This window comes from Mesoplodon densirostris, chromosome 6, assembly GCF_025265405.1.
Source record: "Mesoplodon densirostris isolate mMesDen1 chromosome 6, mMesDen1 primary haplotype, whole genome shotgun sequence".
In the NCBI taxonomy this organism is placed as follows: domain Eukaryota; kingdom Metazoa; phylum Chordata; class Mammalia; order Artiodactyla; family Ziphiidae; genus Mesoplodon; species Mesoplodon densirostris.
The window spans coordinates 104,085,852-104,113,629 of NC_082666.1; positions in this window are offsets into that span (position 1 = coordinate 104,085,852).

Sequence of the window (27,778 nt, forward strand, 5' to 3'; positions counted from 1 at the left end):
GTATCGAAAAATAAATATAATTAAACTGCAAAATTTTTAGAAATGAAATTTAAAAATAAAACAGAAAAAAGTTCTTCCCTTCACACAGATGTATTTCTATGAATGAATTATTTCCATGCTTATATCAATAAATACATAAAAGATGAATAAATTCTAACTTGAACCAAAAAAGAAAAAAAAAACCTGAACCCAGCAGTTATACAGAGGAAAACCCTATCAGGGCACTTGCTCCAGCGGTAAACAATTCTGACATTGGTCAGAGGTGGGGAATCATCTCCCATACAGCCAGCAGCCCGGCCCCCCCACGCAAGGAGCGTCATCATTGCAAAGCTGGGGGACCGTGCCGAGGCCTCTGTGAGTAAACGTGAGCTGAGCCCCAGGCCAGCTGCTGCTGAACTGTTCCCACCCTTCCCAGGTAAAACACCTGAATATGTACAAGGGCTTGAAAGCCTAGAGGAAGGGCCGTGGAGCCACACCAGCGACAGCATGCAGGCCAACTTGGTGCCTGCAGGCCAGCCAGGATGGTCCTGGCCCCGGGCACTCTTCTAGAAGCTTTCCATTTCCCTGCCTGATATACCCCTCCTGTCCCGGCCATCATTCCTTTTTTTCCTTCCTCACCTCAGCCCGGAGAGAAATTCCAGTGGAAGTTATGGGTGACACATCCTCTTCTTTACAGGTGGCAGCCTGGCAACTCCTGCAGAAAGTCCAGCAGAGCCCCACTCACACCGGGCCACCAACAAAGCCGTGGACCCTCACACCCTCCCACCAGCACAGCCCCGAGACTGCTGACGGGGCAGAGAATATGGAATCAGGCACAGCTGCAGGGGCTATTGCTGCCTGGAGTGCTGTTTCTATCGACCTCAACCCACGCACACCTGGGGTGGGCTTGCCGGCAGGGTCAGGCTGCCCAGGTCAGCTAATCCTCAGCCCTCAGGGAATCACATTGCAGAAAATGGACCTCGCTAAGACAGAATATTAGCCAAGGAGAAAAAGAGCACAATGCCATTTGCAGCCCCGTAGATGAGTCTACAGGTAATCACGTGACTTGTAGTAAGTCAGAAAGTGAAAGACACATATCGTAGGATATCACTTATAGGTGTTACCTAAAAACGGATACCAGGGCAGATATTTCCACGGAGAAGGGCAATCACAGATTCATTAAACAAACTTATGGTTCACCAATGGAAAGGTGTGAGGATTGGATTCATTACGATATTGGGGTTAAGAGACATATACAAACACAGGTGAAATATATAATCACCAAAGACCTACGGAATGCCAAGAGAAGACTACTCAACATTCTGTCATAACGTACATGGGAAAAGGGTCCCAGGAAGAACAGACATATGTATATGTGTAAAAGAACCACATCTTGCACACCTACAACAAGCAAACGTTGTAATCAAACTTGCTGTAATAAAAAATTAAAAATTAAATTAAAAACACGAACAAGAAGTAGTGAGACAAACTTGAGGGGCTTTCTCCTGGCACATTCCATTCTAAATTCCAATCTAGAACAGGCTTCCATTGAGGCTCTGTTGCCCTGGTAACCAGATTTGCTAAGGGAGAACTGCTGCCACCTTGTGGCCATTTCGCACAACAGCAGCTTTAATCCCAGCGCTACTGGTCAGTGGATATTCCAAATCATTGCAGGCCTGTAAATGACACCTGCCCTGAAAACAAATCCTGGGGTCATATATCGACCAAAAAGTTCAAAAGACGTCCATATTTCAAAACGACAGTTTCAAGAGGCATATTTCACGCACATTAGTGTTCTGCTTCTTTTGCTTTCTTTCTTTTTTGGTTAAAAAAAAACGGGAATGGAAAAAGGCAACCCTCAGAATGGGCGAAAACGTTCGCAAACGAATCAATGGACAAGGGTTTAATCTCCAATATATATAAACAGCTCACGCAGCTTAATATTAATAAAACAAACAACCCAATACAAAAATGGGCAGAAGATCTAAATAGACGTTTCTTCAAAGAAGTCACAGAGACGGCCAAGACGCACATGAAAAGCTGCTCAACACCACTAATTATTAGAGAAATGCAAATCAAAACGACAATGAGGTATCACCTCACACCTGTTAGAATCGGCATCATCAGAAAATCTACAAACAACAAATTCTGGGGAGGGTGTGGACAAAAGGAACCCTCTTCCACTATTGGTGGGAAGGTAAATTGATACAGTCACTATGGAGAACAGTATGGAGTTTCCTTAAAGAAACTAGAAATAGAATTACCATAGGATCCAGCAATCCCACTTCTGGGCATATACACAGAGACAACCATAAATCAAAAACACACATTCACCACAATGTTCATTGCAGCACTATTTACAATAGCCAGGTAATGGAAGCAACCTAAATGCCCACAGACAGATGAATGGATAAAGATGTGGTACATACATAAAATGGGATATGACTCAGCCATGAAAAGGAATGAAACTGGGTTATTTGTAGAGAAGTCGGTGGATCTAGAGACTGTCATACAGAATGAAGTAAGTCAGAAAGAGCAAAACAAATATTCTGTATTAATGCATGTATGTGGAACCTAGATATATGGTACAGATGAACAGGTTTGCAGGGCAGAAATAGAGAAACAGAGGTAGAGAACAAACGTATGGACACCAAGTGGGGGAAGCCATGGGGTGATGGTGGTCAGATGAGTTGGGAGATAGGTATTGACCTGTATATATGTATATGAATAAAATAGATAACTAATAATAACCTGCTGTATAGAAAAATAAATATAATTAAACTGCAAAATTTTTAGAAATGAAATTTAAAAATAAAACAGAAAAAAAGTTCTTCCCTTCACACAGATGTATTTCTATGAATGAATTATTTCCATGCTTATATCAATAAATACATAAAAGATGAATAACTTCTAACTTGAACCAAAAAAGAAAAAAAAAATCCTGTACCCAGCAGTTATACATAGGAAAACCCTATCAGGGCACTTGTTCCAGCGGTAAACAATTCTGAGATTGGTCAGAGGTGGGGAATCATCTCCCATACAGCCAGCAGCCCGGCCCCCCCACGCAAGGAGCGTCCTGATTGCAAAGCTGGGGGACAGTGCCGAGGCCTCTGTGAGTAAACGTGAGCTGAGCCCCAGGCCAGCTGCTGCTGAACTGTTCCCACCCTTCCCAGGTAAAACACCTGAATATGTACAAGGGCTTGAAAGCCTAGAGGAAGGGCCGTGGAGCCACACCAGCGACAGCACGCAGGCCAACTTGGTGCCTGCAGGCCAGCCAGGATGGTCCTGGCCCCGGGCACTCTTCTAGAAGCTTTCCATTTCCCTGCCTGATATACCCCTCCTGTCCCGGCCATCATTCCTTTTTTTCCTTCCTCACCTCAGCCCGGAGAGAAATTCCAGTGGAAGTTATGGGTGACACATCCTCTTCTTTACAGGTGGCAGCCTGGCAACTCCTGCAGAAAGTCCAGCAGAGCCCCACTCACACCGGGCCACCAACAAAGCCGTGGACCCTCACACCCTCCCACCAGCACAGCCCCGAGACTGCTGACGGGGCAGAGAATATGGAATCAGGCACAGCTGCAGGGGCTATTGCTGCCTGGAGTGCTGTTTCTATCGACCTCAACCCAGGCACACCTGGGGAGGGCTTGCCGGGAGGGTCAGGCTGCCCAGGTCAGCTAATCCTCAGCCCTCAGGGAATCACATTGCAGAAAATGGACCTCGCTAAGACAGAATATTAGCCAAGGAAAAAAAGAGCACAATGCCATTTGCAGCCCCGTAGATGAGTCTACAGGTAAGCACGTGACTTGTAGTAAGTCAGAAAGTGAAAGACACATATCGTAGGATATCACTTATAGGTGTTACCTAAAAACGGATACCAGGGCAGATATTTCCACGGAGAAGGGCAATCACAGATTCATTAAACAAACTTATGGTTCACCAATGGAAAGGTGTGAGGATTGGATTCATTACGATATTGGGGTTAAGAGACATATACAATCACAGGTGAAATATATAATCACCAAAGACCTACGGAATGCCAAGAGAAGACTACTCAACATTCTGTCATAACGTACATGGGAAAAGGGTCCCAGGAAGAACAGACATATGTATATGTGTAAAAGAACCACATCTTGCACACCTACAACAAGCAAACGTTGTAATCAAACTTGCTGTAATAAAAAATTAAAAATTAAATTAAAAACACGAACAAGAAGTAGTGAGACAAACTTGAGGGGCTTTCTCCTGGCACATTCCATTCTAAATTCCAATCTAGAACAGGCTTCCATTGAGGCTCTGTTGCCCTGGTAACCAGATTTGCTAAGGGAGAACTGCTGCCACCTTGTGGCCATTTCGCACAACAGCAGCTTTAATCCCAGCGCTACTGGTCAGTGGATATTCCAAATCATTGCAGGCCTGTAAATGACACCTGCCCTGAAAACAAATCCTGGGGTCATATATCGACCAAAAAGTTCAAAAGACGTCCATATTTCAAAACGACAGTTTCAAGAGGCATATTTCACGCACATTAGTGTTCTGCTTCTTTTGCTTTCTTTCTTTTTTGGTTAAAAAAAAACGGGAATGGAAAAAGGCAACCCTCAGAATGGGCGAAAACGTTCGCAAACGAATCAATGGACAAGGGTTTAATCTCCAATATATATAAACAGCTCACGCAGCTTAATATTAATAAAACAAACAACCCAATACAAAAATGGGCAGAAGATCTAAATAGACGTTTCTTCAAAGAAGTCACAGAGACGGCCAAGACGCACATGAAAAGCTGCTCAACACCACTAATTATTAGAGAAATGCAAATCAAAACGACAATGAGGTATCACCTCACACCTGTTAGAATCGGCATCATCAGAAAATCTACAAACAACAAATTCTGGGGAGGGTGTGGACAAAAGGAACCCTCTTCCACTATTGGTGGGAAGGTAAATTGATACAGTCACTATGGAGAACAGTATGGAGTTTCCTTAAAGAAACTAGAAATAGAATTACCATAGGATCCAGCAATCCCACTTCTGGGCATATAGCCAGAGACAACCATAAATCAAAAACACACATTCACCACAATGTTCATTGCAGCACTATTTACAATAGCCAGGTAATGGAAGCAACCTAAATGCCCACAGACAGATGAATGGATAAAGATGTGGTACATACATAAAATGGGATATGACTCAGCCATGAAAAGGAATGAAACTGGGTTATTTGTAGAGAAGTCGGTGGATCTAGAGACTGTCATACAGAATGAAGTAAGTCAGAAAGAGCAAAACAAATATTCTGTATTAATGCATGTATGTGGAACCTAGATATATGGTACAGATGAACAGGTTTGCAGGGCAGAAATAGAGAAACAGAGGTAGAGAACAAACGTATGGACACCAAGTGGGGGAAGCCATGGGGTGATGGTGGTCAGATGAGTTGGGAGATAGGTATTGACCTGTATATATGTATATGAATAAAATAGATAACTAATAATAACCTGCTGTATAGAAAAATAAATATAATTAAACTGCAAAATTTTTAGAAATGAAATTTAAGAATAAAACAGAAAAATTTCTTCCCTTCACACAGATGTATTTCTATGAATGAATTATTTCCATGCTTATATCAATAAATACATAAAAGATGAATAACTTCTAACTTGAACCAAAAAAGAAAAAAAAACCTGAACCCAGCAGTTATACAGAGGAAAACCCTATCAGGGCACTTGTTCCAGTGGTAAACAATTTTGACATTGGTCAGAGGTGGGGAATCATCTCCCATACAGCCAGCAGCCCGGCCCCCCCACGCAAGGAGCATCCTCATTGCAAAGCTGGGGGACCGTGCCGAGGCCTCTGTGAGTAAACGTGAGCTGAGCCCCAGGCCAGCTGCTGCTGAACTGTTCCCACCCTTCCCAGGTAAAACACCTGAATATGTACAAGGGCTTGAAAGCCTAGAGGAAGGGCCGTGGAGCCACACCAGCGACAGCATGCAGGCCAACTTGGTGCCTGCAGGCCAGCCAGGATGGTCCTGGCCCCGGGCACTCTTCTAGAAGCTTTCCATTTCCCTGCCTGATATACCCCTCCTGTCCCGGCCATCATTCCTTTTTTTCCTTCCTCACCTCAGCCCGGAGAGAAATTCCAGTGGAAGTTATGGGTGACACATCCTCTTCTTTACAGGTGGCAGCCTGGCAACTCCTGCAGAAAGTCCAGCAGAGCCCCACTCACACCGGGCCACCAACAAAGCCGTGGACCCTCACACCCTCCCACCAGCACAGCCCCGAGACTGCTGACGGGGCAGAGAATATGGAATCAGGCACAGCTGCAGGGGCTATTGCTGCCTGGAGTGCTGTTTCTATCGACCTCAACCCACGCACACCTGGGGAGGGCTTGCCGGCAGGGTCAGGCTGCCCAGGTCAGCTAATCCTCAGCCCTCAGGGAATCACATTGCAGAAAATGGACCTCGCTAAGACAGAATATTAGCCAAGGAGAAAAAGAGCACAATGCCATTTGCAGCCCCGTAGATGAGTCTACAGGTAATCACGTGACTTGTAGTAAGTCAGAAAGTGAAAGACACATATCGTAGGATATCACTTATAGGTGTTACCTAAAAACGGATACCAGGGCAGATATTTCCACGGAGAAGGGCAATCACAGATTCATTAAACAAACTTATGGTTCACCAATGGAAAGGTGTGAGGATTGGATTCATTACGATATTGGGGTTAAGAGACATATACAAACACAGGTGAAATATATAATCACCAAAGACCTACGGAATGCCAAGAGAAGACTACTCAACATTCTGTCATAACGTACATGGGAAAAGGGTCCCAGGAAGAACAGACATATGTATATGTGTAACAGAACCACATCTTGCACACCTACAACAAGCAAACGTTGTAATCAAACTTGCTGTAATAAAAAATTAAAAATTAAATTAAAAACACGAACAAGAAGTAGTGAGACAAACTTGAGGGGCTTTCTCCTGGCACATTCCATTCTAAATTCCAATCTAGAACAGGCTTCCATTGAGGCTCTGTTGCCCTGGTAACCAGATTTGCTAAGGGAGAACTGCTGCCACCTTGTGGCCATTTCGCACAACAGCAGCTTTAATCCCAGCGCTACTGGTCAGTGGATATTCCAAATCATTGCAGGCCTGTAAATGACACCTGCCCTGAAAACAAATCCTGGGGTCATATATCGACCAAAAAGTTCAAAAGACGTCCATATTTCAAAACGACAGTTTCAAGAGGCATATTTCACGCACATTAGTGTTCTGCTTCTTTTGCTTTCTTTCTTTTTTGGTTAAAAAAAACGGGAATGGAAAAAGGCAACCCTCAGAATGGGCGAAAACGTTCGCAAACGAATCAATGGACAAGGGTTTAATCTCCAATATATATAAACAGCTCACGCAGCTTAATATTAATAAAAGAAACAACCCAATACAAAAATGGGCAGAAGATCTAAATAGACGTTTCTTCAAAGAAGTCACAGAGACGGCCAAGACGCACATGAAAAGCTGCTCAACACCACTAATTATTAGAGAAATGCAAATCAAAACGACAATGAGGTATCACCTCACACCTGTTAGAATCGGCATCATCAGAAAATCTACAAACAACAAATTCTGGGGAGGGTGTGGACAAAAGGAACCCTCTTCCACTATTGGTGGGAAGGTAAATTGATACAGTCACTATGGAGAACAGTATGGAGTTTCCTTAAAGAAACTAGAAATAGAATTACCATAGGATCCAGCAATCCCACTTCTGGGCATATAGCCAGAGAAAACCATAAATCAAAAACACACATTCACCACAATGTTCATTGCAGCACTATTTACAATAGCCAGGTAATGGAAGCAACCTAAATGCCCACAGACAGATGAATGGATAAAGATGTGGTACATACATAAAATGGGATATGACTCAGCCATGAAAAGGAATGAAACTGGGTTATTTGTAGAGAAGTCGGTGGATCTAGAGACTGTCATACAGAATGAAGTAAGTCAGAAAGAGCAAAACAAATATTCTGTATTAATGCATGTATGTGGAACCTAGATATATGGTACAGATGAACAGGTTTGCAGGGCAGAAATAGAGAAACAGAGGTAGAGAACAAACGTATGGACACCAAGTGGGGGAAGCCATGGGGTGATGGTGGTCAGATGAGTTGGGAGATAGGTATTGACCTGTATATATGTATATGAATAAAATAGATAACTAATAATAACCTGCTGTATCGAAAAATAAATATAATTAAACTGCAAAATTTTTAGAAATGAAATTTAAAAATAAAACAGAAAAAAGTTCTTCCCTTCACACAGATGTATTTCTATGAATGAATTATTTCCATGCTTATATCAATAAATACATAAAAGATGAATAAATTCTAACTTGAACCAAAAAAGAAAAAAAAAACCTGAACCCAGCAGTTATACAGAGGAAAACCCTATCAGGGCACTTGCTCCAGCGGTAAACAATTCTGACATTGGTCAGAGGTGGGGAATCATCTCCCATACAGCCAGCAGCCCGGCCCCCCCACGCAAGGAGCGTCGTCATTGCAAAGCTGGGGGACCGTGCCGAGGCCTCTGTGAGTAAACGTGAGCTGAGCCCCAGGCCAGCTGCTGCTGAACTGTTCCCACCCTTCCCAGGTAAAACACCTGAATATGTACAAGGGCTTGAAAGCCTAGAGGAAGGGCCGTGGAGGCACACCAGCGACAGCATGCAGGCCAACTTGGTGCCTGCAGGCCAGCCAGGATGGTCCTGGCCCCGGGCACTCTTCTAGAAGCTTTCCATTTCCCTGCCTGATATACCCCTCCTGTCCCGGCCATCATTCCTTTTTTTCCTTCCTCACCTCAGCCCGGAGAGAAATTCCAGTGGAAGTTATGGGTGACACATCCTCTTCTTTACAGGTGGCAGCCTGGCAACTCCTGCAGAAAGTCCAGCAGAGCCCCACTCACACCGGGCCACCAACAAAGCCGTGGACCCTCACACCCTCCCACCAGCACAGCCCCGAGACTGCTGACGGGGCAGAGAATATGGAATCAGGCACAGCTGCAGGGGCTATTGCTGCCTGGAGTGCTGTTTCTATCGACCTCAACCCAGGCACACCTGGGGAGGGCTTGCCGGCAGGGTCAGGCTGCCCAGGTCAGCTAATCCTCAGCCCTCAGGGAATCACATTGCAGAAAATGGACCTCGCTAAGACAGAATATTAGCCAAGGAAAAAAAGAGCACAATGCCATTTGCAGCCCCGTAGATGAGTCTACAGGTAATATCGTGACTTGTAGTAAGTCAGAAAGTGAAAGACACATATCGTAGGATATCACTTATAGGTGTTACCTAAAAACGGATACCAGGGCAGATATTTCCACGGAGAAGGGCAATCACAGATTCATTAAACAAACTTATGGTTCACCAATGGAAAGGTGTGAGGATTGGATTCATTACGATATTGGGGTTAAGAGACATATACAATCACAGGTGAAATATATAATCACCAAAGACCTACGGAATGCCAAGAGAAGACTACTCAACATTCTGTCATAACGTACATGGGAAAAGGGTCCCAGGAAGAACAGACATATGTATATGTGTAAAAGAACCACATCTTGCACACCTACAACAAGCAAACGTTGTAATCAAACTTGCTGTAATAAAAAATTAAAAATTAAATTAAAAACACGAACAAGAAGTAGTGAGACAAACTTGAGGGGCTTTCTCCTGGCACATTCCATTCTAAATTCCAATCTAGAACAGGCTTCCATTGAGGCTCTGTTGCCCTGGTAACCAGATTTGCTAAGGGAGAACTGCTGCCACCTTGTGGCCATTTCGCACAACAGCAGCTTTAATCCCAGCGCTACTGGTCAGTGGATATTCCAAATCATTGCAGGCCTGTAAATGACACCTGCCCTGAAAACAAATCCTGGGGTCATATATCGACCAAAAAGTTCAAAAGACGTCCATATTTCAAAACGACAGTTTCAAGAGGCATATTTCACGCACATTAGTGTTCTGCTTCTTTTGCTTTCTTTCTTTTTTGGTTAAAAAAAAACGGGAATGGAAAAAGGCAACCCTCAGAATGGGCGAAAATGTTCGCAAACGAATCAATGGACAAGGGTTTAATCTCCAATATATATAAACAGCTCACGCAGCTTAATATTAATAAAACAAACAACCCAATACAAAAATGGGCAGAAGATCTAAATAGACGTTTCTTCAAAGAAGTCACAGAGACGGCCAAGACGCACATGAAAAGATGCTCAACACCACTAATTATTAGAGAAATGCAAATCAAAACGACAATGAGGTATCACCTCACACCTGTTAGAATCGGCATCATCAGAAAATCTACAAACAACAAATTCTGGGGAGGGTGTGGACAAAAGGAACCCTCTTCCACTATTGGTGGGAAGGTAAATTGATACAGTCACTATGGAGAACAGTATGGAGTTTCCTTAAAGAAACTAGAAATAGAATTACCATAGGATCCAGCAATCCCACTTCTGGGCATATAGCCAGAGACAACCATAAATCAAAAACACACATTCACCACAATGTTCATTGCAGCACTATTTACAATAGCCAGGTAATGGAAGCAACCTAAATGCCCACAGACAGATGAATGGATAAAGATGTGGTACATACATAAAATGGGATATGACTCAGCCATGAAAAGGAATGAAACTGGGTTATTTGTAGAGAAGTCGGTGGATCTAGAGACTGTCATACAGAATGAAGTAAGTCAGAAAGAGCAAAACAAATATTCTGTATTAATGCATGTATGTGGAACCTAGATATATGGTACAGATGAACAGGTTTTCAGGGCAGAAATAGAGAAACAGAGGTAGAGAACAAACGTATGGACACCAAGTGGGGGAAGCCATGGGGTGATGGTGGTCAGATGAGTTGGGAGATAGGTATTGACCTGTATATATGTATATGAATAAAATAGATAACTAATAATAACCTGCTGTATAGAAAAATAAATATAATTAAACTGCAAAATTTTTAGAAATGAAATTTAAAAATAAAACAGAAAAAAAGTTCTTCCCTTCACACAGATGTATTTCTATGAATGAATTATTTCCATGCTTATATCAATAAATACATAAAAGATGAATAACTTCTAACTTGAACCAAAAAAGAAAAAAAAATTCCTGTACCCAGCAGTTATACAGAGGAAAACCCTATCAGGGCACTTGTTCCAGCGGTAAACAATTCTGAGATTGGTCAGAGGTGGGGAATCATCTCCCATACAGCCAGCAGCCCGGCCCCCCCACGCAAGGAGCGTCCTGATTGCAAAGCTGGGGGACAGTGCCGAGGCCTCTGTGAGTAAACGTGAGCTGAGCCCCAGGCCAGCTGCTGCTGAACTGTTCCCACCCTTCCCAGGTAAAACACCTGAATATGTACAAGGGCTTGAAAGCCTAGAGGAAGGGCCGTGGAGCCACACCAGCGACAGCACGCAGGCCAACTTGGTGCCTGCAGGCCAGCCAGGATGGTCCTGGCCCCGGGCGCTCTTCTGGAAGCTTTCCATTTCCCTGCCTGAGATATCCCTCCTGTCCCGGGCCCCACTCTTTTTTTTCCTCCCTCACCTCAGCCCGGAGAGAAATTCCAGTGGAAGTTATGGGTGACACATCCTCTTCTTTACAGGTGGCAGCCTGGCAACTCCTGCAGAAAGTCCAGCAGAGCCCCACTCACACCGGGCCACCAACAAAGCCGTGGACCCTCACACCCTCCCACCAGCACAGCCCCGAGACTGCTGACGGGGCAGAGAATATGGAATCAGGCACAGCTGCAGGGGCTATTGCTGCCTGGAGTGCTGTTTCTATCGACCTCAACCCAGGCACACCTGGGGAGGTCTTGCCGGGAGGGTCAGGCTGCCCAGGTCAGCTAATCCTCAGCCCTCAGGGAATCACATTGCAGAAAATGGACCTCGCTAAGACAGAATATTAGCCAAGGAAAAAAAGAGCACAATGCCATTTGCAGCCCCGTAGATGAGTGTACAGCTAAGCACGGGACTTGTAGTAAGTCAGAAAGTGAAAGACACATATCGTAGGGTATCACTTATAGGTGTTACCTAAAAACGGATACCAGGGCAGATATTTCCACGGAGAAGGGCAATCACAGATTCATTAAACAAACTTATGGTTCACCAATGGAAAGGTGTGAGGATTGGATTCATTACGATATTGGGGTTAAGAGACATATACAAACACAGGTGAAATATATAATCACCAAAGACCTACGGAATGCCAAGAGAAGACTACTCAACATTCTGTCATAACGTACATGGGAAAAGGGTCCCAGGAAGAACAGACATATGTATATGTGTAAAAGAACCACATCTTGCACACCTACAACAAGCAAACGTTGTAATCAAACTTGCTGTAATAAAAAATTAAAAATTAAATTAAAAACACGAACAAGAAGTAGTGAGACAAACTTGAGGGGCTTTCTCCTGGCACATTCCATTCTAAATTCCAATCTAGAACAGGCTTCCATTGAGGCTCTGTTGCCCTGGTAACCAGATTTGCTAAGGGAGAACTGCTGCCACCTTGTGGCCATTTCGCACAACAGCAGCTTTAATCCCAGCGCTACTGGTCAGTGGATATTCCAAATCATTGCAGGCCTGTAAATGACACCTGCCCTGAAAACAAATCCTGGGGTCATATATCGACCAAAAAGTTCAAAAGACGTCCATATTTCAAAACGACAGTTTCAAGAGGCATATTTCACGCACATTAGTGTTCTGCTTCTTTTGCTTTCTTTCTTTTTTGGTTAAAAAAAAACGGGAATGGAAAAAGGCAACCCTCAGAATGGGCGAAAACGTTCGCAAACGAATCAATGGACAAGGGTTTAATCTCCAATATATATAAACAGCTCACGCAGCTTAATATTAATAAAACAAACAACCCAATACAAAAATGGGCAGAAGATCTAAATAGACGTTTCTTCAAAGAAGTCACAGAGACGGCCAAGACGCACATGAAAAGCTGCTCAACACCACTAATTATTAGAGAAATGCAAATCAAAACGACAATGAGGTATCACCTCACACCTGTTAGAATCGGCATCATCAGAAAATCTACAAACAACAAATTCTGGGGAGGGTGTGGACAAAAGGAACCCTCTTCCACTATTGGTGGGAAGGTAAATTGATACAGTCACTATGGAGAACAGTATGGAGTTTCCTTAAAGAAACTAGAAATAGAATTACCATAGGATCCAGCAATCCCACTTCTGGGCATATAGCCAGAGACAACCATAAATCAAAAACACACATTCACCACAATGTTCATTGCAGCACTATTTACAATAGCCAGGTAATGGAAGCAACCTAAATGCCCACAGACAGATGAATGGATAAAGATGTGGTACATACATAAAATGGGATATGACTCAGCCATGAAAAGGAATGAAACTGGGTTATTTGTAGAGAAGTCGGTGGATCTAGAGACTGTCATACAGAATGAAGTAAGTCAGAAAGAGCAAAACAAATATTCTTTATTAATGCATGTATGTGGAACCTAGATATATGGTACAGATGAACAGGTTTGCAGGGCAGAAATAGAGAAACAGAGGTAGAGAACAAACGTATGGACACCAAGTGGGGGAAGCCATGGGGTGATGGTGGTCAGATGAGTTGGGAGATAGGTATTGACCTGTATATATGTATATGAATAAAATAGATAACTAATAATAACCTGCTGTATAGAAAAATAAATATAATTAAACTGCAAAATTTTTAGAAATGAAATTTAAAAATAAAACAGAAAAAAAGTTCTTCCCTTCACACAGATGTATTTCTATGAATGAATTATTTCCATGCTTATATCAATAAATACATAAAAGATGAATAACTTCTAACTTGAACCAAAAAAGAAAAAAAAACCTGAACCCAGCAGTTATACAGAGGCAAACCCTATCAGGGCACTTGCTCCAGCGGTAAACAATTCTGACATTGGTCAGAGGTGGGGAATCATCTCCCATACAGCCAGCAGCCCGGCCCCCCCACGCAAGGAGCCTCCTCATTGCAAAGCTGGGGGACCGTGCCGAGGCCTCTGTGAGTAAACGTGAGCTGAGCCCCAGGCCAGCTGCTGCTGAACTGTTCCCACCCTTCCCAGGTAAAACACCTGAATATGTACAAGGGCTTGAAAGCCTAGAGGAAGGGCCGTGGAGCCACACCAGCGACAGCATGCAGGCCAACTTGGTGCCTGCAGGCCAGCCAGGATGGTCCTGGCCCCGGGCACTCTTCTAGAAGCTTTCCATTTCCCTGCCTGATATACCCCTCCTGTCCCGGCCATCATTCCTTTTTTTCCTTCCTCACCTCAGCCCGGAGAGAAATTCCAGTGGAAGTTATGGGTGACACATCCTCTTCTTTACAGGTGGCAGCCTGGCAACTCCTGCAGAAAGTCCAGCAGAGCCCCACTCACACCGGGCCACCAACAAAGCCGTGGACCCTCACACCCTCCCACCAGCACAGCCCCGAGACTGCTGACGGGGCAGAGAATATGGAATCAGGCACAGCTGCAGGGGCTATTGCTGCCTGGAGTGCTGTTTCTATCGACCTCAACTCACGCACACCTGGGGAGGGCTTGCCGGCAGGGTCAGGCTGCCCAGGTCAGCTAATCCTCAGCCCTCAGGGAATCACATTGCAGAAAATGGACCTCGCTAAGACAGAATATTAGCCAAGGAAAAAAAGGGCACAATGCCATTTGCAGCCCCGTAGATGAGTCTACAGGTAAGCACGTGACTTGTAGTAAGTCAGAAAGTGAAAGACACATATCGTAGGATATCACTTATAGGTGTTACCTAAAAACGGATACCAGGGCAGATATTTCCACGGAGAAGGGCAATCACAGATTCATTAAACAAACTTATGGTTCACCAATGGAAAGGTGTGAGGATTGGATTCATTACGATATTGGGGTTAAGAGACATATACAAACACAGGTGAAATATATAATCACCAAAGACCTACGGAATGCCAAGAGAAGACTACTCAACATTCTGTCATAACGTACATGGGAAAAGGGTCCCAGGAAGAACAGACATATGTATATGTGTAACAGAACCACATCTTGCACACCTACAACAAGCAAACGTTGTAATCAAACTTGCTGTAATAAAAACTTAAAAATTAAAATAAAAACACGAACAAGAAGTAGTGAGACAAACTTGAGGGGCTTTCTCCTGGCACATTCCATTCTAAATTCCAATCTAGAACAGGCTTCCATTGAGGCTCTGTTGCCCTGGTAACCAGATTTGCTAAGGGAGAACTGCTGCCACCTTGTGGCCATTTCGCACAACAGCAGCTTTAATCCCAGCGCTACTGGTCAGTGGATATTCCAAATCATTGCAGGCCTGTAAATGACACCTGCCCTGAAAACAAATCCTGGGGTCATATATCGACCAAAAAGTTCAAAAGACGTCCATATTTCAAAACGACAGTTTCAAGAGGCATATTTCACGCACATTAGTGTTCTGCTTCTTTTGCTTTCTTTCTTTTTTGGTTAAAAAAAAACGGGAATGGAAAAAGGCAACCCTCAGAATGGGCGAAAACGTTCGCAAACGAATCAATGGACAAGGGTTTAATCTCCAATATATATAAACAGCTCACGCAGCTTAATATTAATAAAACAAACAACCCAATACAAAAATGGGCAGAAGATCTAAATAGACGTTTCTTCAAAGAAGTCACAGAGACGGCCAAGACGCACATGAAAAGATGCTCAACACCACTAATTATTAGAGAAATGCAAATCAAAACGACAATGAGGTATCACCTCACACCTGTTAGAATCGGCATCATCAGAAAATCTACAAACAACAAATTCTGGGGAGGGTGTGGACAAAAGGAACCCTCTTCCACTATTGGTGGGAAGGTAAATTGATACAGTCACTATGGAGAACAGTATGGAGTTTCCTTAAAGAAACTAGAAATAGAATTACCATAGGATCCAGCAATCCCACTTCTGGGCATATACACAGAGACAACCATAAATCAAAAACACACATTCACCACAATGTTCATTGCAGCACTATTTACAATAGCCAGGTAATGGAAGCAACCTAAATGCCCACAGACAGATGAATGGATAAAGATGTGGTACATACATAAAATGGGATATGACTCAGCCATGAAAAGGAATGAAACTGGGTTATTTGTAGAGAAGTCGGTGGATCTAGAGACTGTCATACAGAATGAAGTAAGTCAGAAAGAGCAAAACAAATATTCTGTATTAATGCATGTATGTGGAACCTAGATATATGGTACAGATGAACAGGTTTGCAGGGCAGAAATAGAGAAACAGAGGTAGAGAACAAACGTATGGACACCAAGTGGGGGAAGCCATGGGGTGATGGTGGTCAGATGAGTTGGGAGATAGGTATTGACCTGTATATATGTATATGAATAAAATAGATAACTAAAAATAACCTGCTGTATCGAAAAATAAATATAATTAAACTGCAAAATTTTTATAAATGAAATTTAAAAATAAAACAGAAAAAAGTTCTTCCCTTCACACAGATGTATTTCTATGAATGAATTATTTCCATGCTTATATCAATAAATACATAAAAGATGAATAAATTCTAACTTGAACCAAAAAAGAAAAAAAAAACCTGAACCCAGCAGTTATACAGAGGAAAACCCTATCAGGGCACTTGCTCCAGCGGTAAACAATTCTGACATTGGTCAGAGGTGGGGAATCATCTCCCATACAGCCAGCAGCCCGGCCCCCCCACGCAAGGAGCGTCGTCATTGCAAAGCTGGGGGACCGTGCCGAGGCCTCTGTGAGTAAACGTGAGCTGAGCCCCAGGCCAGCTGCTGCTGAACTGTTCCCACCCTTCCCAGGTAAAACACCTGAATATGTACAAGGGCTTGAAAGCCTAGAGGAAGGGCCGTGGAGCCACACCAGCGACAGCATGCAGGCCAACTTGGTGCCTGCAGGCCAGCCAGGATGGTCCTGGCCCCGGGCACTCTTCTAGAAGCTTTCCATTTCCCTGCCTGATATACCCCTCCTGTCCCGGCCATCATTCCTTTTTTTCCTTCCTCACCTCAGCCCGGAGAGAAATTCCAGTGGAAGTTATGGGTGACACATCCTCTTCTTTACAGGTGGCAGCCTGGCAACTCCTGCAGAAAGTCCAGCAGAGCCCCACTCACACCGGGCCACCAACAAAGCCGTGGACCCTCACACCCTCCCACCAGCACAGCCCCGAGACTGCTGACGGGGCAGAGAATATGGAATCAGGCACAGCTGCAGGGGCTATTGCTGCCTGGAGTGCTGTTTCTATCGACCTCAACCCACGCACACCTGGGGTGGGCTTGCCGGCAGGGTCAGGCTGCCCAGGTCAGCTAATCCTCAGCCCTCAGGGAATCACATTGCAGAAAATGGACCTCGCTAAGACAGAATATTAGCCAAGGAAAAAAAGGGCACAATGCCATTTGCAGCCCCGTAGATGAGTCTACAGGTAAGCACGTGACTTGTAGTAAGTCAGAAAGTGAAAGACACATATCGTAGGATATCACTTATAGGTGTTACCTAAAAACGGATACCAGGGCAGATATTTCCACGGAGAAGGGCAATCACAGATTCATTAAACAAACTTATGGTTCACCAATGGAAAGGTGTGAGGATTGGATTCATTACGATATTGGGGTTAAGAGACATATACAAACACAGGTGAAATATATAATCACCAAAGACCTACGGAATGCCAAGAGAAGACTACTCAACATTCTGTCATAACGTACATGGGAAAAGGGTCCCAGGAAGAACAGACATATGTATATGTGTAACAGAACCACATCTTGCACACCTACAACAAGCAAACGTTGTAATCAAACTTGCTGTAATAAAAACTTAAAAATTAAAATAAAAACACGAACAAGAAGTAGTGAGACAAACTTGAGGGGCTTTCTCCTGGCACATTCCATTCTAAATTCCAATCTAGAACAGGCTTCCATTGAGGCTCTGTTGCCCTGGTAACCAGATTTGCTAAGGGAGAACTGCTGCCACCTTGTGGCCATTTCGCACAACAGCAGCTTTAATCCCAGCGCTACTGGTCAGTGGATATTCCAAATCATTGCAGGCCTGTAAATGACACCTGCCCTGAAAACAAATCCTGGGGTCATATATCGACCAAAAAGTTCAAAAGACGTCCATATTTCAAAACGACAGTTTCAAGAGGCATATTTCACGCACATTAGTGTTCTGCTTCTTTTGCTTTCTTTCTTTTTTGGTTAAAAAAAAACGGGAATGGAAAAAGGCAACCCTCAGAATGGGCGAAAACGTTCGCAAACGAATCAATGGACAAGGGTTTAATCTCCAATATATATAAACAGCTCACGCAGCTTAATATTAATAAAACAAACAACCCAATACAAAAATGGGCAGAAGATCTAAATAGACGTTTCTTCAAAGAAGTCACAGAGACGGCCAAGACGCACATGAAAAGATGCTCAACACCACTAATTATTAGAGAAATGCAAATCAAAACGACAATGAGGTATCACCTCACACCTGTTAGAATCGGCATCATCAGAAAATCTACAAACAACAAATTCTGGGGAGGGTGTGGACAAAAGGAACCCTCTTCCACTATTGGTGGGAAGGTAAATTGATACAGTCACTATGGAGAACAGTATGGAGTTTCCTTAAAGAAACTAGAAATAGAATTACCATAGGATCCAGCAATCCCACTTCTGGGCATATACACAGAGACAACCATAAATCAAAAACACACATTCACCACAATGTTCATTGCAGCACTATTTACAATAGCCAGGTAATGGAAGCAACCTAAATGCCCACAGACAGATGAATGGATAAAGATGTGGTACATACATAAAATGGGATATGACTCAGCCATGAAAAGGAATGAAACTGGGTTATTTGTAGAGAAGTCGGTGGATCTAGAGACTGTCATACAGAATGAAGTAAGTCAGAAAGAGCAAAACAAATATTCTGTATTAATGCATGTATGTGGAACCTAGATATATGGTACAGATGAACAGGTTTGCAGGGCAGAAATAGAGAAACAGAGGTAGAGAACAAACGTATGGACACCAAGTGGGGGAAGCCATGGGGTGATGGTGGTCAGATGAGTTGGGAGATAGGTATTGACCTGTATATATGTATATGAATAAAATAGATAACTAAAAATAACCTGCTGTATAGAAAAATAAATATAATTAAACTGCAAAATTTTTAGAAATGAAATTTAAAAATAAAACAGAAAAAAGTTCTTCCCTTCACACAGATGTATTTCTATGAATGAATTATTTCCATGCTTATATCAATAAATACATAAAAGATGAATAAATTCTAACTTGAACCAAAAAAGAAAAAAAAAACCTGAACCCAGCAGTTATACAGAGGAAAACCCTATCAGGGCACTTGCTCCAGCGGTAAACAATTCTGACATTGGTCAGAGGTGGGGAATCATCTCCCATACAGCCAGCAGCCCGGCCCCCCCACGCAAGGAGCGTCGTCATTGCAAAGCTGGGGGACCGTGCCGAGGCCTCTGTGAGTAAACGTGAGCTGAGCCCCAGGCCAGCTGCTGCTGAACTGTTCCCACCCTTCCCAGGTAAAACACCTGAATATGTACAAGGGCTTGAAAGCCTAGAGGAAGGGCCGTGGAGCCACACCAGCGACAGCATGCAGGCCAACTTGGTGCCTGCAGGCCAGCCAGGATGGTCCTGGCCCCGGGCACTCTTCTAGAAGCTTTCCATTTCCCTGCCTGATATACCCCTCCTGTCCCGGCCATCATTCCTTTTTTTCCTTCCTCACCTCAGCCCGGAGAGAAATTCCAGTGGAAGTTATGGGTGACACATCCTCTTCTTTACAGGTGGCAGCCTGGCAACTCCTGCAGAAAGTCCAGCAGAGCCCCACTCACACCGGGCCACCAACAAAGCCGTGGACCCTCACACCCTCCCACCAGCACAGCCCCGAGACTGCTGACGGGGCAGAGAATATGGAATCAGGCACAGCTGCAGGGGCTATTGCTGCCTGGAGTGCTGTTTCTATCGACCTCAACCCACGCACACCTGGGGAGGGCTTGCCGTGAGGGTCAGGCTGCCCAGGTCAGCTAATCCTCAGCCCTCAGGGAATCACATTGCAGAAAATGGACCTCGCTAAGACAGAATATTAGCCAAGGAAAAAAAGAGCACAATGCCATTTGCAGCCCCGTAGATGAGTCTACAGGTAATCACGTGACTTGTAGTAAGTCAGAAAGTGAAAGACACATATCGTAGGATATCACTTATAGGTGTTACCTAAAAACGGATACCAGGGCAGATATTTCCACGGAGAAGGGCAATCACAGATTCATTAAACAAACTTATGGTTCACCAATGGAAAGGTGTGAGGATTGGATTCATTACGATATTGGGGTTAAGAGACATATACAAACACAGGTGAAATATATAATCACCAAAGACCTACGGAATGCCAAGAGAAGACTACTCAACATTCTGTCATAACGTACATGGGAAAAGGGTCCCAGGAAGAACAGACATATGTATATGTGTAAAAGAACCACATCTTGCACACCTACAACAAGCAAACGTTGTAATCAAACTTGCTGTAATAAAAAATTAAAAATTAAATTAAAAACACGAACAAGAAGTAGTGAGACAAACTTGAGGGGCTTTCTCCTGGCACATTCCATTCTAAATTCCAATCTAGAACAGGCTTCCATTGAGGCTCTGTTGCCCTGGTAACCAGATTTGCTAAGGGAGAACTGCTGCCACCTTGTGGCCATTTCGCACAACAGCAGCTTTAATCCCAGCGCTAATGGTCAGTGGATATTCCAAATCATTGCAGGCCTGTAAATGACACCTGCCCTGAAAACAAATCCTGGGGTCATATATCGACCAAAAAGTTCAAAAGACGTCCATATTTCAAAACGACAGTTTCAAGAGGCATATTTCACGCACATTAGTGTTCTGCTTCTTTTGCTTTCTTTCTTTTTTGGTTAAAAAAAAACGGGAATGGAAAAAGGCAACCCTCAGAATGGGCGAAAACGTTCGCAAACGAATCAATGGACAAGGGTTTAATCTCCAATATATATAAACAGCTCACGCAGCTTAATATTAATAAAACAAACAACCCAATACAAAAATGGGCAGAAGATCTAAATAGACGTTTCTTCAAAGAAGTCACAGAGACGGCCAAGACGCACATGAAAAGCTGCTCAACACCACTAATTATTAGAGAAATGCAAATCAAAACGACAATGAGGTATCACCTCACACCTGTTAGAATCGGCATCATCAGAAAATCTACAAACAACAAATTCAGGGGAGGGTGTGGACAAAAGGAACCCTCTTCCACTATTGGTGGGAAGGTAAATTGATACAGTCACTATGGAGAACAGTATGGAGTTTCCTTAAAGAAACTAGAAATAGAATTACCATAGGATCCAGCAATCCCACTTCTGGGCATATAGCCAGAGACAACCATAAATCAAAAACACACATTCACCACAATGTTCATTGCAGCACTATATACAATAGCCAGGTAATGGAAGCAACCTAAATGCCCACAGACAGATGAATGGATAAAGATGTGGTACATACATAAAATGGGATATGACTCAGCCATGAAAAGGAATGAAACTGGGTTATTTGTAGAGAAGTCGGTGGATCTAGAGACTGTCATACAGAATGAAGTAAGTCAGAAAGAGCAAAACAAATATTCTGTATTAATGCATGTATGTGGAACCTAGATATATGGTACAGATGAACAGGTTTGCAGGGCAGAAATAGAGAAACAGAGGTAGAGAACAAACGTATGGACACCAAGTGGGGGAAGCCATGGGATGATGGTGGTCAGATGAGTTGGGAGATAGCTATTGACCTGTATATATGTATATGAATAAAATAGATAACTAATAATAACCTGCTGTATAGAAAAATAAATATTATTAAACTGCAAAATTTTTAGAAATGAAATTTAAGAATAAAACAGAAAAAAAGTTCTTCCCTTCACACAGATGTATTTCTATGAATGAATTATTTCCATGCTTATATCAATAAATACATAAAAGATGAATAACTTCTAACTTGAACCAAAAAAGAAAAAAAAACCTGAACCCAGCAGTTATACAGAGGAAAACCCTATCAGGGCACTTGTTCCAGTGGTAAACAATTTTGACATTGGTCAGAGGTGGGGAATCATCTCCCATACAGCCAGCAGCCCGGCCCCCCCACGCAAGGAGCATCCTCATTGCAAAGCTGGGGGACCGTGCCGAGGCCTCTGTGAGTAAACGTGAGCTGAGCCCCAGGCCAGCTGCTGCTGAACTGTTCCCACCCTTCCCAGGTAAAACACCTGAATATGTACAAGGGCTTGAAAGCCTAGAGGAAGGGCCGTGGAGCCACACCAGCGACAGCATGCAGGCCAACTTGGTGCCTGCAGGCCAGCCAGGATGGTCCTGGCCCCGGGCACTCTTCTAGAAGCTTTCCATTTCCCTGCCTGATATACCCCTCCTGTCCCGGCCATCATTCCTTTTTTTCCTTCCTCACCTCAGCCCGGAGAGAAATTCCAGTGGAAGTTATGGGTGACACATCCTCTTCTTTACAGGTGGCAGCCTGGCAACTCCTGCAGAAAGTCCAGCAGAGCCCCACTCACACCGGGCCACCAACAAAGCCGTGGACCCTCACACCCTCCCACCAGCACAGCCCCGAGACTGCTGACGGGGCAGAGAATATGGAATCAGGCACAGCTGCAGGGGCTATTGCTGCCTGGAGTGCTGTTTCTATCGACCTCAACTCACGCACACCTGGGGAGGGCTTGCCGGCAGGGTCAGGCTGCCCAGGTCAGCTAATCCTCAGCCCTCAGGGAATCACATTGCAGAAAATGGACCTCGCTAAGACAGAATATTAGCCAAGGAAAAAAAGGGCACAATGCCATTTGCAGCCCCGTAGATGAGTCTACAGGTAAGCACGTGACTTGTAGTAAGTCAGAAAGTGAAAGACACATATCGTAGGATATCACTTATAGGTGTTACCTAAAAACGGATACCAGGGCAGATATTTCCACGGAGAAGGGCAATCACAGATTCATTAAACAAACTTATGGTTCACCAATGGAAAGGTGTGAGGATTGGATTCATTACGATATTGGGGTTAAGAGACATATACAAACACAGGTGAAATATATAATCACCAAAGACCTACGGAATGCCAAGAGAAGACTACTCAACATTCTGTCATAACGTACATGGGAAAAGGGTCCCAGGAAGAACAGACATATGTATATGTGTAACAGAACCACATCTTGCACACCTACAACAAGCAAACGTTGTAATCAAACTTGCTGTAATAAAAACTTAAAAATTAAATTAAAAACACGAACAAGAAGTAGTGAGACAAACTTGAGGGGCTTTCTCCTGGCACATTCCATTCTAAATTCCAATCTAGAACAGGCTTCCATTGAGGCTCTGTTGCCCTGGTAACCAGATTTGCTAAGGGAGAACTGCTGCCACCTTGTGGCCATTTCGCACAACAGCAGCTTTAATCCCAGCGCTACTGGTCAGTGGATATTCCAAATCATTGCAGGCCTGTAAATGACACCTGCCCTGAAAACAAATCCTGGGGTCATATATCGACCAAAAAGTTCAAAAGACGTCCATATTTCAAAACGACAGTTTCAAGAGGCATATTTCACGCACATTAGTGTTCTGCTTCTTTTGCTTTCTTTCTTTTTTGGTTAAAAAAACGGGAATGGAAAAAGGCAACCCTCAGAATGGGCGAAAACGTTCGCAAACGAATCAATGGACAAGGGTTTAATCTCCAATATATATAAACAGCTCACGCAGCTTAATATTAATAAAACAAACAACCCAATACAAAAATGGGCAGAACATCTAAATAGACGTTTCTTCAAAGAAGTCACAGAGACGGCCAAGACGCACATGAAAAGATGCTCAACACCACTAATTATTAGAGAAATGCAAATCAAAACGACAATGAGGTATCACCTCACACCTGTTAGAATTGGCATCATCAGAAAATCTACAAACAACAAATTCTGGGGAGGGTGTGGACAAAAGGAACCCTCTTCCACTATTGGTGGGAAGGTAAATTGATACAGTCACTATGGAGAACAGTATGGAGTTTCCTTAAAGAAACTAGAAATAGAATTACCATAGGATCCAGCAATCCCACTTCTGGGCATATACACAGAGACAACCATAAATCAAAAACACACATTCACCACAATGTTCATTGCAGCACTATTTACAATAGCCAGGTAATGGAAGCAACCTAAATGCCCACAGACAGATGAATGGATAAAGATGTGGTACATACATAAAATGGGATATGACTCAGCCATGAAAAGGAATGAAACTGGGTTATTTGTAGAGAAGTCGGTGGATCTAGAGACTGTCATACAGAATGAAGTAAGTCAGAAAGAGCAAAACAAATATTCTGTATTAATGCATGTATGTGGAACCTAGATATATGGTACAGATGAACAGGTTTGCAGGGCAGAAATAGAGAAACAGAGGTAGAGAACAAACGTATGGACACCAAGTGGGGGAAGCCATGGGGTGATGGTGGTCAGATGAGTTGGGAGATAGGTATTGACCTGTATATATGTATATGAATAAAATAGATAACTAATAATAACCTGCTGTATCGAAAAATAAATATAATTAAACTGCAAAATTTTTAGAAATGAAATTTAAAAATAAAACAGAAAAAAGTTCTTCCCTTCACACAGATGTATTTCTATGAATGAATTATTTCCATGCTTATATCAATAAATACATAAAAGATGAATAAATTCTAACTTGAACCAAAAAAGAAAAAAAAAACCTGAACCCAGCAGTTATACAGAGGAAAACCCTATCAGGGCACTTGCTCCAGCGGTAAACAATTCTGACATTGGTCAGAGGTGGGGAATCATCTCCCATACAGCCAGCAGCCCGGCCCCCCCACGCAAGGAGCGTCGTCATTGCAAAGCTGGGGGACCGTGCCGAGGCCTCTGTGAGTAAACGTGAGCTGAGCCCCAGGCCAGCTGCTGCTGAACTGTTCCCACCCTTCCCAGGTAAAACACCTGAATATGTACAAGGGCTTGAAAGCCTAGAGGAAGGGCCGTGGAGCCACACCAGCGACAGCATGCAGGCCAACTTGGTGCCTGCAGGCCAGCCAGGATGGTCCTGGCCCCGGGCACTCTTCTAGAAGCTTTCCATTTCCCTGCCTGATATACCCCTCCTGTCCCGGCCATCATTCCTTTTTTTCCTTCCTCACCTCAGCCCGGAGAGAAATTCCAGTGGAAGTTATGGGTGACACATCCTCTTCTTTACAGGTGGCAGCCTGGCAACTCCTGCAGAAAGTCCAGCAGAGCCCCACTCACACCGGGCCACCAACAAAGCCGTGGACCCTCACACCCTCCCACCAGCACAGCCCCGAGACTGCTGACGGGGCAGAGAATATGGAATCAGGCACAGCTGCAGGGGCTATTGCTGCCTGGAGTGCTGTTTCTATCGACCTCAACCCACGCACACCTGGGGTGGGCTTGCCGGCAGGGTCAGGCTGCCCAGGTCAGCTAATCCTCAGCCCTCAGGGAATCACATTGCAGAAAATGGACCTCGCTAAGACAGAATATTAGCCAAGGAGAAAAAGAGCACAATGCCATTTGTAGCCCCGTAGATGAGTCTACAGGTAATCACGTGACTTGTAGTAAGTCAGAAAGTGAAAGACACATATCGTAGGATATCACTTATAGGTGTTACCTAAAAACGGATACCAGGGCAGATATTTCCACGGAGAAGGGCAATCACAGATTCATTAAACAAACTTATGGTTCACCAATGGAAAGGTGTGAGGATTGGATTCATTACGATATTGGGGTTAAGAGACATATACAAACACAGGTGAAATATATAATCACCAAAGACCTACGGAATGCCAAGAGAAGACTACTCAACATTCTGTCATAACGTACATGGGAAAAGGGTCCCAGGAAGAACAGACATATGTATATGTGTAAAAGAACCACATCTTGCACACCTACAACAAGCAAACGTTGTAATCAAACTTGCTGTAATAAAAAATTAAAAATTAAATTAAAAACACGAACAAGAAGTAGTGAGACAAACTTGAGGGGCTTTCTCCTGGCACATTCCATTCTAAATTCCAATCTAGAACAGGCTTCCATTGAGGCTCTGTTGCCCTGGTAACCAGATTTGCTAAGGGAGAACTGCTGCCACCTTGTGGCCATTTCGCACAACAGCAGCTTTAATCCCAGCGCTACTGGTCAGTGGATATTCCAAATCATTGCAGGCCTGTAAATGACACCTGCCCTGAAAACAAATCCTGGGGTCATATATCGACCAAAAAGTTCAAAAGACGTCCATATTTCAAAACGACAGTTTCAAGAGGCATATTTCACGCACATTAGTGTTCTGCTTCTTTTGCTTTCTTTCTTTTCTGGTTAAAAAAAAACGGGAATGGAAAAAGGCAACCCTCAGAATGGGCGAAAATGTTCGCAAACGAATCAATGGACAAGGGTTTAATCTCCAATATATATAAACAGCTCACGCAGCTTAATATTAATAAAACAAACAACCCAATACAAAAATGGGCAGAAGATCTAAATAGACGTTTCTTCAAAGAAGTCACAGAGACGGCCAAGACGCACATGAAAAGATGCTCAACACCACTAATTATTAGAGAAATGCAAATCAAAACGACAATGAGGTATCACCTCACACCTGTTAGAATCGGCATCATCAGAAAATCTACAAACAACAAATTCTGGGGAGTGTGTGGACAAAAGGAACCCTCTTCCACTATTGGTGGGAAGGTAAATTGATACAGTCACTATGGAGAACAGTATGGAGTTTCCTTAAAGAAACTAGAAATAGAATTACCATAGGATCCAGCAATCCCACTTCTGGGCATATAGCCAGAGACAACCATAAATCAAAAACACACATTCACCACAATGTTCATTGCAGCACTATTTACAATAGCCAGGTAATGGAAGCAACCTAAATGCCCACAGACAGATGAATGGATAAAGATGTGGTACATACATAAAATGGGATATGACTCAGCCATGAAAAGGAATGAAACTGGGTTATTTGTAGAGAAGTCGGTGGATCTAGAGACTGTCATACAGAATGAAGTAAGTCAGAAAGAGCAAAACAAATATTCTGTATTAATGCATGTATGTGGAACCTAGATATATGGTACAGATGAACAGGTTTGCAGGGCAGAAATAGAGAAACAGAGGTAGAGAACAAACGTATGGACACCAAGTGGGGGAAGCCATGGGGTGATGGTGGTCAGATGAGTTGGGAGATAGGTATTGACCTGTATATATGTATATGAATAAAATAGATAACTAATAATAACCTGCTGTATCGAAAAATAAATATAATTAAACTGCAAAATTTTTAGAAATGAAATTTAAAAATAAAACAGAAAAAAGTTCTTCCCTTCACACAGATGTATTTCTATGAATGAATTATTTCCATGCTTATATCAATAAATACATAAAAGATGAATAACTTCTAACTTGAACCAAAAAAGAAAAAAAAAATCCTGTACCCAGCAGTTATACAGAGGAAAACCCTATCAGGGCACTTGTTCCAGCGGTAAACAATTCTGAGATTGGTCAGAGGTGGGGAATCATCTCCCATACAGCCAGCAGCCCGGCCCCCCCACGCAAGGAGCGTCCTGATTGCAAAGCTGGGGGACAGTGCCGAGGCCTCTGTGAGTAAACGTGAGCTGAGCCCCAGGCCAGCTGCTGCTGAACTGTTCCCACCCTTCCCAGGTAAAACACCTGA